The 13,878-nt window shown below is 49.0% G+C and overlaps 1 protein-coding gene across 3 annotated transcripts in view; it reads right to left on the bottom strand.

Annotated features, from left to right (window-relative positions):
- The window catches only part of TSHZ2 (teashirt zinc finger homeobox 2), a 499,906-nt gene that overhangs the window by 372,093 nt on the left and 113,935 nt on the right, over nucleotides 1-13,878 (bottom strand). The gene's annotated exons all lie outside the window — the stretch shown is intronic.

Genomic DNA, 13,878 nt, shown 5'->3' with positions numbered 1-13,878 from the left:
CCTTTCGGTCTGACTCAAGTCAGATAGGAGTGACAAAAAAGTGAAAGAACTCAGTGTCTTAAAGCTCCCAAATAGACAGATGCTTTGGCCACTCCTGGTGGCGGACTCCTCCCCCACTTCACCTCTTCTCCAAGCAGATGTTTTGGCACTGAACACACAGAGCCTCAGGTAGGGGGATGCTGGTGATATTTCTCGAGCTAAAGCTGCACACATATTGTCTATTATTTATCTAATATAAGAAATCAGTTCCCATCAAAATGCAATTCTAGGGGGAAATTTCTCATTGCCTGGAAGGTTAGATTCTGGAAACTCGCCATAATACCATTAGGTATTGAATAGAATTTGGGGTAGAGGACGCTCATTTTGGAAACCAGCCAAAAGATTTAGTTTTTATTATTACAAAAAGATGCCTTTATGGTACTATTCCGACCATGAGGGCAACTTTCTAATGAGGTTCTGAAAGACGTTATTTTACAATGAAAATAACATGTAATAACTTCAAAATAGTAATCAATAGGCAGATACCTGGCTCATACATTTGACTTGTTTTTTTCATCCACGAAGAAGTGTTTGAACGTCATTGTGGATATTATCTCTACAGGAAATTCAACAGAAAAAATCATCTGAAACACTATGTTGCCAAAACAAATCGATGATGTATTTTTTCAGTTCCATTCTTGTATCAAATACCAAAGTTTATTAGCAAAAATGACATAAGAAGGGATGACTCTGATATGATTCAACAGGGGGTAATAGAGAAGGGGAAGGAAGGTAATCGCACTATTGCTGATGAAGACCCGGGGGTGGGAAGTGATACAAACTCTTTAAAAAGTTTTAAAGTCAAGAATATATGAGAGGTCGGGTCAAACTAAAGTTTTGCCTAACTGTGCTCTTTGAACTTCAGAATACAGGTATTTAAGCATGCGGAACGCTTTCCCAGTTCCTACCAAGAAGAATGTTAGGATATTAAAAGTCCTTAAGATTATTGGTTGGGATCTGCGAGGCAATAAGGAATAAATTGATGTAAGTGATAAGAAAACTCATTCCTCTCCTTTTTCATTATTAATGACTAAATATTATTAAATCAATAATTTTGGTGATGATCTGAACAGGTTATTAAGTATTATGAATTATTAACCTAAAAGTTGATCAGAGCTAAGAAATAATTCAACTTAATGGGAATCTTTGGATTTCTAATGAAATATCCAGTCATTGACAAAACATCTCCGTTAGATTTTTTTTTTTTTTTTGGAACATGAAAAAGCAGAGACCACAGATGTCCTGAAGGAAGAGAACAACATTCCTTGGTGGATTACAGGAAATTAAAAAGCCAGATATCCACCATCAAAATAATGGGAGTATCTAGACCAAGTCAAAGGTGCCAATGTCTATAGGGAATTTGTTTCCCCGTACCCCTACCTCCGCCTACCCCCCCACCCTCAATTAATATTGTACCAATTGTTTCAGCAACCTCAAACAATTGGAAAACAGCCATGGACTTGTCAATGCTGGGTGTGCCTCCAGCAAGGGGAGTTGAGCATAAAGCAATTAGTGGGTGGCACTTGGCCAGTTGCACTATCTGTTCCAATTACTTTGCCTTAAGCAAGGTGTGTGCTCAAGTGTGTTTTGTCCAGAGGTTGTACAATAAAAGGCAGTGGAATGTGATTTAATTTAGAAGGAGCAGGAAGCCTGGGGGAGGCCGGGGAGGGGGGAGTGGGCCAATGTGCAGGGCAGGCAAAGAAGGTTTGATGGGCTCTGGCTCTTGGAGCAGTAGTTCCACCACCTTGGGAAGGTCGACACCGGTCAAGCAAGGCTGTCGTCAGATGCTGCAGGCGAACAGCAGCCCCTTCTCCATGTTTGTCATCCCCAGGCATTCATCCTGCTCCGGCACGACCTCCCTCCAGTGTTACCTGCGGAAGGATTTCCCAGTACTCCAGTGACTTCAGTACCCAAGGGTTTAAGGACATGCACTTTCCTTTCTGTTTTATTTTATTTAAAAAAAAAAAGTGCTACATAAGCCCTGAGTGTTCTTGGGGGAAAGACAACTCCAGAAGAGGATTTAGAGTTTGACAGAACCAGAGAGTTGGACTAAGACTTAGGCAGTGGCTAGAAACTCAGGAACATGAGGGTGGGGGGCACCCTTCAGAAGGGATGGGGGTCTTAGAGGCAGTGTGCAAGAGGGTGGACAGGGCTAGCGTCTGGGCCAGAATGTATGATGGCTCCATCATACACACTGGGTTAAAATTCACATGTATTACATTTTTGCTTGTTTGTTTATTTGTCTTGGGACTACACCCGACAGTGATTAGGATTACTCCTAGAGGCTCTTTTTTTTTTAATGGGTCACACCCAGTGATGCTCAGGGGTTACTCCTGGCTCTGCACTCAGGAATTACTCCTGGCGGTGCTAGGGGGACAATCTGGGATGCCAGGGATCAAACCCCGGTTGATTGCGTGCAAGGCAAATGCCCTCCCCGCTGTACTATTGCTCCAGCCCCATCCTAGAAGCTCTTAGGGGGTCACGTGGCATAGGAGATGGGCCTGGGGCTCTCGCATGCAAAGCATAAGCTTCAGCCCCTTGAGTCATCTTCCCGGCCCTAGCGTGGGCTGAGTCTTAACCACCCAAGGTCCCAATGCCGGCTCTGAGCAATGCTTTCGCCCAGGGCCAGGCCCGGAGTGCCCCTTCCCTGGGCAGATGAGCAGGGACGGGTCCATCCTGTGTCCCTGCCACGATTCCTGGCGAAGACCCCTGCTTTTGTGGCCTTGCTTTTCGATCTGGATGAAAATGCCAATGAATAAAACTAAAAACACACAGGTGCAAAATTAGGCACAAAATTAAAAGCACACAGGTTTCTGGGAGCGGGAAAGGACGAGGGTGCTGGAATTAGGGACAGGGAGAAGGTGGTATCTGTGGAGACTGAGGAAGACGAGCCCCCCTGCCCACCACCCCCAATGTCGGCTGCTGGTAATACTGGTTCTTATGAGACCGGAAGTTGGGTTCCCGTGAAGAACCCATCTTTGGAGGGACCCCCTCCCCTCCAAGCCATTTACAACCTTGTTTTCCTACAAAGTCCTGGATTTATCTCTAAGTCCTTTGTGGCAAGGTTGGTGTCCAGTTAAAAGGTTTCATCGTTTTATTTTATTTTATTTACTCTTAGACTTCTCAGGCCGGGGGTGGGGGGTGGCTTCCACTGACCCCCACACTAGAATTATATGTCCGGCCACGAGATAGCATTGGAGGTGGCCCAAGCGTGAAGACACGGGCTAATTGGCAGTTAAATCAGGCTGAGACAGAGCAGTAAGGAAATATGCCTGGAGAGGGAATTGTAGTCATCCAAAGGGCGCGGAAAAAAAATCCCGCCCCTCTGGCCTCCAAACTGCATTCCTCCTATCTCTAACCCATGTTCCTGTGCTATAGGATAAACTAAATAAATCAAGAGACTCTGGGGATAGATCAGGACTAAGCCTGCAATAAATTCCATTAAACTTACTTGTCAGTGCCTTGCCTGGAAACGTCACTTCTTTTTGGAAACTTAAAAATATTATTGCATGCTGGGGTGAGGTGGCAGGCACCGAGAAGGGATTTTGGACCTCATTTTTGAGGAGGTTCAAGAACTGGGGAGGGATTCAGTGTTGTGGCGCTTTGTCGCGAGTACTGGGTGCCAAGGGGGAGGGTCTGCAGAGACTCTCTGCTCGGTGCTCCATGTGCCAATCTCAGCAACTTAACCATGGTGGATCATGCTCTCCTCCGACTTGTTTCAGTTCCTGAGAACCACGCTCAGAGTAAACCACTAAGGACATCTCAGCGGAATGAACGAAATGGGTCGGAGTTCCTTCAATTAGTCACACAAGGTCGCTATGTATTTTGAGGATTTTCATGTGTTAAATAGTTTTCATCAATGACCTAATGCATTACTTACAAGGAGGGGGGGGCTTCAGTCTCTCTCACAGATAAATGAACTGGGCGTGAGCCATACTTAACAGTGAGTGACGTCCACTGGGCTAGAATAGCCGTCGGACATTTGCCTTGCATGTGGTCGACCTGGGTTCAATCGTTGGCACTCCCAATGGTCCCCTGAGCACTGCCAGGAGTGATCCCTGGGCACAGAGTCCGGAGGAAGTCTGAGCTGCTGTGTGTGTGGCACCCAAACAGTGAATGATGTTCAACAGTCAACCTAGATTCAGCACCGAGTCAGGTGCCCGGGACTCAGCACCCGTGCTCGAGTCGGTCTGAGTTGAAATTCAACGCAGTCAAACACCAGCTCTGCCCGTTCTGAAGGGAGAGTGTGCGGAACTGGGTTTCCCAGACTTGTTTCCCCCCGAACCCCAGCAGGGAGACTAGAGATGCTCATTGTCGACCTCCTGCTCCTCGACCAGACCGTATATTCCTGCAGGTCCACGCACGGGGCATCTACAAAGCTACTCTTCAGGGCCTGATCTATGTTTTTCATTAAATCTAACAAGCATTTCCATTACAACATGCGGGCCAAGTTTTTAGAGTAACAATTTTCCATCTGGTGGCCAGACATTAGGACGCATTTTAAGCAACTAAGTGGACATGTGACATGGATCCCCGGGGCCAGATTGAAACTGGAAATAGAACAAGTGTGATTTGGGAGTCTTGAGGCAGCATTTCTGGGCAGAGAGATAAAGGCCAACGCGGATGCTGGGGGTGCTCTCCTACTCTCTGCCCGCCCAGGAAATTGCAGTTGCTAATAACGGCCATGTGGGTCTTCTAATCGGGCACCCCCTTATTTTTATTGGGGAAATCATGGAATTGGCCTGGGGGGGAATAAAGTGGACGAGAGAATGATGAATGCCCCCACGGACTCCTGGGTGTGGGTTCCAATCAGTGCTTCTCCACCAGGGGCAAGTTTAACCAGCACCCGCATCCCCCACAGCCCCAGGGGATATTTGTAAAGTCTGGGAACATTTTTGATGGACACGTTGGGAAGATGCTGCTCAGATCTTGCGTGTGGAGGCTGGAAAGGTTGTGATGCCTCCCTTCAGGCACTGGCTATGCTCCCCGGTGTAGTGTCCACTTAGGAAAATCTGAATGAGATGTGGAAGAAGAGGAGGAGGAGGAGGAGAAGAAGAAGGAGAGGTGTGGGGAGGAAGGGAGAGGAGGAGGGAGAGGAAGAGGAGGAGAAGGGGTGTTATGTCTGTGGTAGTAGTGGACACTAGTGCTACTGCTGTTCCTCTGCATTCATTGTCTCAGCTCTGCCTCTGGGGCAAGCAGTCACCATTCACTGTCATAGACATTTCCCCTGAACTCCTGAGGGCCCTTATTTTTCCAGAAGTTTGGAAAATGGGGGCTCTGAGGTGTTAATACACATTCACCCAAGATGGAACTCACCTCAGGACTCTTGCACGTGATCTTTGCTGCCCAATGTTGTTTCTAAACATGGGCTTGGCAGGACTCTGTGGGTTTTAAAGACCATCCCTGGGTTCCCAGAGAGCACGTTAATGCTTGGGGTGATGGGCAGGGAGAGACCAGCAACAAACAGTGGTGGAGGCCCAGGAAATGGCTCAAGATGTTACCTATCACACGACAGCACACCCAGCGCTGATCTGGCCCCTAAAGTCAACAGTGCTGAGACGGCCGGAAAGGAGATGGCAAGGACCAAGAGTGCATTTTTCTGTTTGCTTTTGTGGTGCTGGGGATCGAACTCGGGGCCTCGCACAAACCAGGCGTGTGCTCTACCGCCTAATCCCATCTTGGCCCTACAATCCACTTTGGATGTGGCACAGACTTGCCGGATTTTCCTGGCCTCCCGTTCACCCTGCTTCTTGTCCCAGCACGGGACCTGCGCTCAGCATCTCCCACTCAGAACCCGCATGGTCCTGGGGCAGACAGCGAGTCAGCGAGAACTACGCTCTAGACACCACTTGTCCTCTGGCGAAAGGAACTGGTTGGGCCTGACCCCAGCGGTCCATCGGGGACCTGAGGTGTGGTGTGGGGGAGGACGGGTCCTGCAGATCGACCTCAGGGCTGAGAATTAGGGGACCTGGGGAGCTAGTGGCCTCTGCGCTCCACGGGGAGAAACGCTGGTGTACAGGTGGTCTAGAGAAAGAGAGAAACTCATCGTCATCCTTTGGGGGGTCCCAAGCTTGCGAGACCAGAGGCCAGTTGATCCGGAACTTCTGGCATCTGTGCGTCAGGAAACTGTACAACGGTTTAAGCCTCAGAGGGGTTTGCATTTTCTGCTCCTTCTGCTTCTCGAGGAGGGGCGAGCCGAGACCCGGGGACCCAGAGACCCCAGGGAGGCCCTTTTCTTGGAGGTGGTGATAGCATCCATCAGCTTCACCGAGGAGCTAAATGAAAAAGGCAGCTGCAAGACCCTCTGCCTTCTCAACGGGAGATTTCCTAATGCAGGATGTAAACCGAGGGAACTTTCTAGAAGGCAGGCTTTCCCTGACTAAAGAATCTTGAAGGGATCCTCCCCCAGCTGTTTCTAACACAGACACACCCCCGCAGCCTGATTTCTGGAAGGCGAAAGTGGAGAGCAGGGTCTCGTCTCCCTTGTCCTGGGTCGGGGAGAACAGCGTCTTTCTGATACCCATTTTAGTGACATCCCAGAGGCCAGGCGTGTGCCAGTCCCTCAGGAAATTGGGCACCGTCGGGAGAGGCTGCCAGGCGAGCACAGTGCTGCCGGGGGCAGAAACTCCCAGAAACTCCCTCTGTGCCAACAAGAGTTGTACTGGAGTCACCTCAAGCTGGGTCTTCAACGACCGTTCCCCAGGGGTCTGGAGGTTGAAGCCACTTCCCTAGGCTGGTCCTGGAGTCGGCGTTCCGCCCCGCAGCCTTGCACAGACGTCTCCACGGAGGAATTCCCTGACACAGATTCTCAGAGGTTTCTCCCCAGCTGGAGGTGGGGAGCAAGTGGTCTCGGAGGACTCTTGCTCAAGTCTTGGAAAACTCATCATAGGGCCAGGAAAATGACTCAAAAGGTTCAAGCTGGGGGGCTGGAGTGATAGCACAGGGGGTAGGGTGTTTGCCTTGCACGCAGCCGAACTGAGTTTGATTCCCAGCATCCCATATGGTCCCCTGAGCACCGCCAGGGGTGATTCCTGAGTGCAGAGCCAGGAGTAACCCTTGTGCACTGCCAGGTGTGACCCAAAAAGCAAAAAAAAGCTTCAAGCTGTATATTTTTTGCAGGCAGGACCTCCAAGGTGCTATCTATGACACAGTATGACTCCCTGACCACCATTGGGAGTGACCTTCAGCCCTCAGAGTTATGAGAGGGTTTTTTTAATTTGTTTTTTGCTTTTTGGGTCACACCCAGCGATGCTCAGGGGTTACTCCTGGCTCTGCACTCAGGAATTACTCCTGGTGGTGCTTAGGGGACCATCTGGGTCAAACCCAGGTTGGCCATATACAAGGCAAATGCCCTCCCTGCTGTACTGTCACTCCTGCCCCATGACAGAGTTTTTAAGGGAAGCAAAATAAAAACATAGGAAGCACATTGAACATATGTATAGTCGCTCTTGTTCCTCAGGATGGAGACAGCAGAGAGCAGGTATTTTTTGAGTTGGTGCATCAGACCATCTCTGTTCAATGACTCAACTTGGCCATTTGAGGGAAAAACATTCAAGGTGTGGTTGTGTGGAAAATTTTATTTACAAAGAGCGTGAAGGAAGGCCAAGTGTAATTCAAGGACTGCAGTTTATGCATAGCTAGACTGAGAAGAAAATAAAAAGAAAAGAATAGAAAAATCGTCACTGTCACTGTCATCCCGTTGCTCATCAGTTTGCTCAAGCGGGCAACAGTAACATCTCCATTGTGAGACTAGTTGCTACTGTTTTTGGTATAATGAATATGCCACGGGGAGCTTGCCAGGCTCTGCTGTGCAGGTGAAATACTCTCGGAGCTTGCTGGGCTCTCCGAGAGGGACGGAGGAATCAAACCCTGGTCGGCCATGTGCAAGGCAAATGTCCTACCCACTGTGTTATCGCTCCAATTCAGAAAAATAGTAGAAACGTGAATAATCTAATACGAGTGATACATAGGTATAGCAAAGTAGGAAGAAAGTTGAAGATGAAAGATAAGCGAAACTGGCATTGAACCTATGCCCTGGGTATTTATAATAATGGTAAATCATTGAACTTGTTTTTTCCTTTTCTTTCACACATGCCATATGTGCCAGAACACTATAAAAAAAATACCGTCATTTTGATTGTAAATAAGGGAAAATTCAAATTATGCTGACATGTTTTCCTAAGAGTTATGAAGGAGGATAATGAGGGCTTTCCCCAGGAAGTAACATATGAACACCTAAAAGATGAGAAGAATCTGACCCTGGAGAAAGGGGGGTGCGGGGTTGCTGAGGCCACTTGCATTCCAGGGAAGCAGGAAACAGCGGCAAAATCTGGAGACGGGAGTGCTCGGGCACCTGCGTTGCCATCAGAGAACCACTAGGGGGCGTGGGGGAGAGCAGTGCCCACCATGTTGGTAAAGCCAGATCAGCCCCTGCAAGAACCACGGGAAGGCTTGAAGAAGAAGAGAGACTCGAGCCAATTTCCGTGCTAAGGTCACTCTTCCTCCTCTGTGAGCAATGGACTGGAGGGGATAATGGTTAGGGCTTTGAAGCCGACCACCATAGCAACACAGCAACAACAGCATCGACGGTGGATGAGATTCATTGCATCAGCTGTGCCAGCCACTTTGAGCTTCACTTGCTAGATCCTCCAGTGAGCCCATTGGCAGGGGCGTGTAATTACACCCATTGTACCAAAGTAGAAACTGATGACGCCAAGGAACACGGAAATGGCCACCTTCCCATAGCTGGTCAGCACTGAAGAGTCTGTAGGAGTCTAAGGATCACGTTTTTCTATTTCTGAGATTGACTAGCTTCCATTCCAATGACTAAATCTGGCCCACTGTAGCACTGTAGCACTACCGTCCGCTGTTCACCGATTTGCTCGAGCGGGCACCAGTAACATCTCCATTGTGAGACTTGTTGTTACTTTTTTCGAATACGCCACGGGGAGCTTGCCAGGCTCTGCTGTGTGGCTGGGATACTCTTGGTAGCTTGCCAGGCTCTCCAAGAGGGATGGAGGAATTGAAGTTGGGTTGGTCACATGCAAAGCAAACACCCTACCTGCTATGCTATTGCTCCAGTCCTTTGGCCCACTAGTTGTTTAGAAATAAAGCTTTGTTGCAAGAGTCACTGACATTCGCTAACACAGTCTACGCCTTATTTCCAGCTGAGTAAAAGGCACAGAGAAATGGAGAGTGGAAACTAGAACCTATTTGACTCTCAAAGAATGAAGTTTGGTACCGGGACACAGACACGAGGTTCTTTTTTTTTTTTTTTTTTTGCAAGTAGAAGGTCCAAAGTGAACCAAATATGACTCAGCGACTTGATCATCCATTTCACTGTCCTGACATTTGTACCGAAGCTTCTCAGGTCTTTTTCCACTCTGTTCTCCTGTAATATTTTATTGTTACTTGACTGTTAAAAATGACTCTCAAAACTACAGCACAGACAAATTACAACTGGGAGAGAAACGTTTCCAAGAAGTGTTTCAGAGAGAACTAATGACGGGAGCATGTGATGGCCAGGGCCATACCAGGGAATAGAGTTTCCCTTTTCCCCACGGCTACCCTTGGTCCCCGGGGAGAGGGGACCTTGTTTGTTAGGGCGGTCTTGAGGGACAAACAGAGTAGCAACCCACACCTTTGTCAAACAGATCAGAATCAGAAACCAACGCTGAGGGACTCCGTGGACACAGGCCGTGTCCGCTCTTGCTGGAGTTAAGGTCAAACAGCAAATCCAGGCCTGGAACCTGGGTGGAGCTGCCAGGCGACTCTGGCCTGACTCAGTTTACATATCTGCACCATGGTTGTGCCCACACAGAAGGGTAACTAGGGTGGCTTCCAAATGCCACTCGGGTCCCTCTATATAGAACCGCGATTGACGTCAAGAAGTCCTCCCTGGTGAGAGGCAGAAGCACGACTCTCGCTCCCTCCCCGACAGACAGCAGCTCCGGGTGCTGTAATGAAGCGCTGGACCCGCCCCCAGTAGGGGGTGTTTACATCAGTGACTGGAGGCAGCGACTTCCTCCTAGCCAGCACCCAGGCCAAGGGCGAGTTCAGGGAACCTGCAGTTCTTCTAAAGAACAGATGCTCCACTCCTAACACAGTCTCCATCGGCCCGTGCAGGAGAAGAGGCAGAATCTAAGGGTTTGTTTGGAGCAATAGGCAGACCTGCATATGTTTTAGATCTCAGAACTGTGAATGATGGGCATTACTCCCAGCTTGCAGGGCTCACTGTATATCCACTGAAAGAGGTGAAGCGGGGCCCCCCCATCCCCCCCAAATGCACGGGGAGGACACAGTTCCTTACAAAGCCCAGCCTTTCCCTCCCCCCAGCCTCCCTCCAAGGCGGACCCTCCTACGGGGACTGTGTCTCCAAACAAACTCACTGCTTAAGTAAATGTGTTTGAACAGTAAATTTTATATCAGAACTGACAGTGAAAATCGAGCGATAATAGCTACAAAATTGCCGGTTTGATTGGGCCCTCGTTTTGTATGGATATTGCACATTAAAATAAAGACAATTAAATTGTCCAGAAGTTTATCTGTGTACCATTTCAAATGCCACCGCGTACCGTCAGGCTCCACACGGCAACCCGGCGACGCTCCTAAGGGAATATACAAATTCATCCATGTAAACAGTTTGTTGGCTGCGATAAGCGTTTTATTTGCATGCAGCATTAACACGAGGGAGTGTGCACGCGTGCGGCGTGAGGGAGAGACACGCCAGGCTTACATCAAGGTGGGAGGAGAAGTGGGGGCTTTGGGGGGAGGGGGTGGCACCCCCACTGCAGCCGGGGGGAGCTGACAGAGCAGGGGTGACTTCCTCCCCCCACAGCGCAGGCTGCAGGGAGCCTGGGTGCGACTTGCAGATTCAGGGCCAAGGCAGCCACGCGTGTGCGGGGATAAGCCCCCTGACAGTCATTCTGGCAGTTGGGGAAGGGGTTCACCCACCTCAGGGTTCAGAGACACACCGCCCCCCACAAGACCCACAGGCCTAGGGGGACCACTGCGCACCTCTCAGCTGCTCCATCCTCTAGAAGAATCTTTCAGGGAGGGAAGGACAGTCCCGGAGTCTTCAGCATCTCTCCCCTGCCTCCGTCCTTCCTGCTCCCAACGCCAGAACCCACAGTGACATCCTCATGAGCACTGGCTGGTGAGAGAAGGTTCATCCCTGGCCTTTCTATCTGGTTCTCCTGCTTCAGGACCCATCTAAAATGTCACCCATAAGGGGTCAACACCATGGTACAACAGGTAGGGCGTTTGTTTGCCTTGCATGCAGCCGACCTGGGTTCGATCCCCAGCACTGCACATTCCACCAAGCCTGCCAGAAGCGATTCCTGAGCACAGAGCCAAGAGCAAGCCTTGAGCACTGCTAGGTGTGGCCCCAAACAATAATAAAAAAAAACTAAACATAAATAAATAAATAAAATGTCCCTCATCAAACTGGTTTCAGGGGTTTTCCTTTCTCCTGGGATTTGACATTTTAACCCGGTAGCCTTTGTCACTGACCAAAACCCACAGACACACACTTCCACGGGGAAGGTCAGTTTCCTCCATGTTACGGTGGCATACCCGAGGTCAACACTTTTCCTGGTCGTGAAAGGAAAAGCCTATTCCATGTCCCTGAATCGCCGTGGAATTTTAAAATTAATCATATATATGTGTATATATATAAATATATATATATATAAATACACATATGGTATAATGACATTTCGCACATCACAGAATGACATTTACAACCTAAATTCTGTATAACACAGCTATAAGCAAATGTAAGAGTGTTGATGTTTGTGTGTAAGCATGCATGCACGCACATGTGTGTGTGTGTGTGTGTGTGTGCATACGCATGCATGCATGCATGTGTGCTTGTGTAGGTTAAACACATCTTTGATAGAGATGGTCTTTTAATCCTGCTCTTTAGCCTTATTTATTTGGTCTTGGTTTGGGGGCCACGCCTGACTCTGTACTTAGAGATCCCTCCTTTGGGGCCCCAGAGAGCTTAGGGACACCGGCGGTGAAGTCGGCCTTGACCCCTGTACCATCTTTCTGGCCCCATTTGACATCATTCATATTCATTTTTTTAATAACTTCCTTATTAGTCTTAGATTTTGTCTTTGGAAACACTATGTGGGCTCCTACACAGACATAATTCATCTTCCAGAATTGAGTCTTGATCGCAGAACCTTAGGGAAGGCCTCTGGGCTCTACTGTTCCCTCACATTCCGTCACACATTGGCAAACGTGAGTCTGCATGGCCGTGCGGGGCATTGCTTGGGGTTTAAACTTCATGTTTCACATTCCCAAGTTGGACTGTAAGGGCTTGAGAAATGTTCATTGTCAATGTTTCTTTAAGCTGACAACAAGGCTTAGATTGAAAACGCACCCCCCGACCCCCCGAATAATCTGCACTGCTCAGGCCTGGCACACCACAGATATTCATTAAAAGGCTGTGGAATAAATAAACAGATTGATGAAGACCGGCTTTTCTAGTGCTGGAAAAATTCAGATCCATCATTGGCCGTCATGGAGCAAAACATATATTTCCTTTTCAACTTCCCCGCCTGCTTGAAAGTTGAAAGAACTCTGTTAACAACTGCCACCACCACCGCCGTCTCCTGCACCTGTCAGTGCTGGTTAAACAAGTGAGCTGAGTGTTTTCTTACTCGTGTGGGCTTTGCCAAGGGCCCCTGAGCTGTGCCGAGGATGTTTCATGAACTAACATTTATATTCGACGCTCTGATCCACTGGGCAGAGCCGTAAGCCTGAGCTCTCGGCTGAGGTGCTTTTGGACAGAATTCGGAGACTTCCAAACAGTCTGGTGGTTTGGGGAGTGGCGGGGTGAGGAGAAAGACGCTGAAAGGGGACAGGAGCTTCTCACCCTCTCTGTGATGGGCCAGGAGCCGTGACTGAGGGCGAGAGCCACAGAGGGCTTCTCTGCGGGGCCAGGACTGCAGCGCCTCCTGTTGACTGCCTTTGGTATTCCAGCTCCCACAAAGCTCAAAGGCTGAACAGCGCCATGGCGTATGCAGGGAAGGGGAAAGGACCCCCAAGAAGAGTGCAGGAGGGGCTGGAGAGGTAGCACAGCGGGTAGGACATCTGCCTTGCATGCGGCTGACCCTGGTTCGAATCCCAGCATTCCATATGGTCCCCTGAGCAACGCCAGAGGTAGTAATCCCTTAATTCCTGAGTGCATGAGCCAGGAGTGACCCCTGTGCATCACTGGGTGTGACCCAAAAAAGAAAAAAAAAAGAATAGTGCAGGAGGGCAGTGCATCTCCGAGATGCCTCGTGGTCCTCGGGATGGAGTCTTGGAAATTCTAGAATTTTCTTCTGACAGGGTCTCCATGAATTATGGGTGCAAGGCTGTTGTTGGGTATCAGACATGGATGGAATGCAATGTCTCCATCCACTGTGGAACTTACATGGGGTGGGGGCAGGAAGCTTTCTAGGATTCTGAAAGCTGTGCAATCTCCAGTTAGACAGGAATATTTTAAAAATCTACTTAATTGTCCACCGGCAGAGCCTGTCAAGCTACCCATGGCGTATTCAATATGCCCAAAACAGTAAGAACAAGTCTCACCAGGGAGACTTACTGGTGCCCACTTGAACAAATCAATGAATAATGGGATGACAGTGATACAGTGAATTGTTCACATGCACCTTGGGGACAAATTTGTCAGCTGAGCCGAATCAAGGGTGCTACAAGTATGGGCCATTCCTATCAGAGGGGTGAAGGCGCTATTCCCAAGGCAACACAAACGCAATCCAACTCATCAATGCCACTCTCTCCCCCAGGTGGGCTACAGACAGGTCCTTGAACATCTATCTCCTTCCC

This window comes from Sorex araneus, chromosome 5 (assembly GCF_027595985.1).
Source record: "Sorex araneus isolate mSorAra2 chromosome 5, mSorAra2.pri, whole genome shotgun sequence".
Classification (NCBI taxonomy): domain Eukaryota; kingdom Metazoa; phylum Chordata; class Mammalia; order Eulipotyphla; family Soricidae; genus Sorex; species Sorex araneus.
This window is presented reverse-complemented; position numbering and strand designations above follow the sequence as displayed.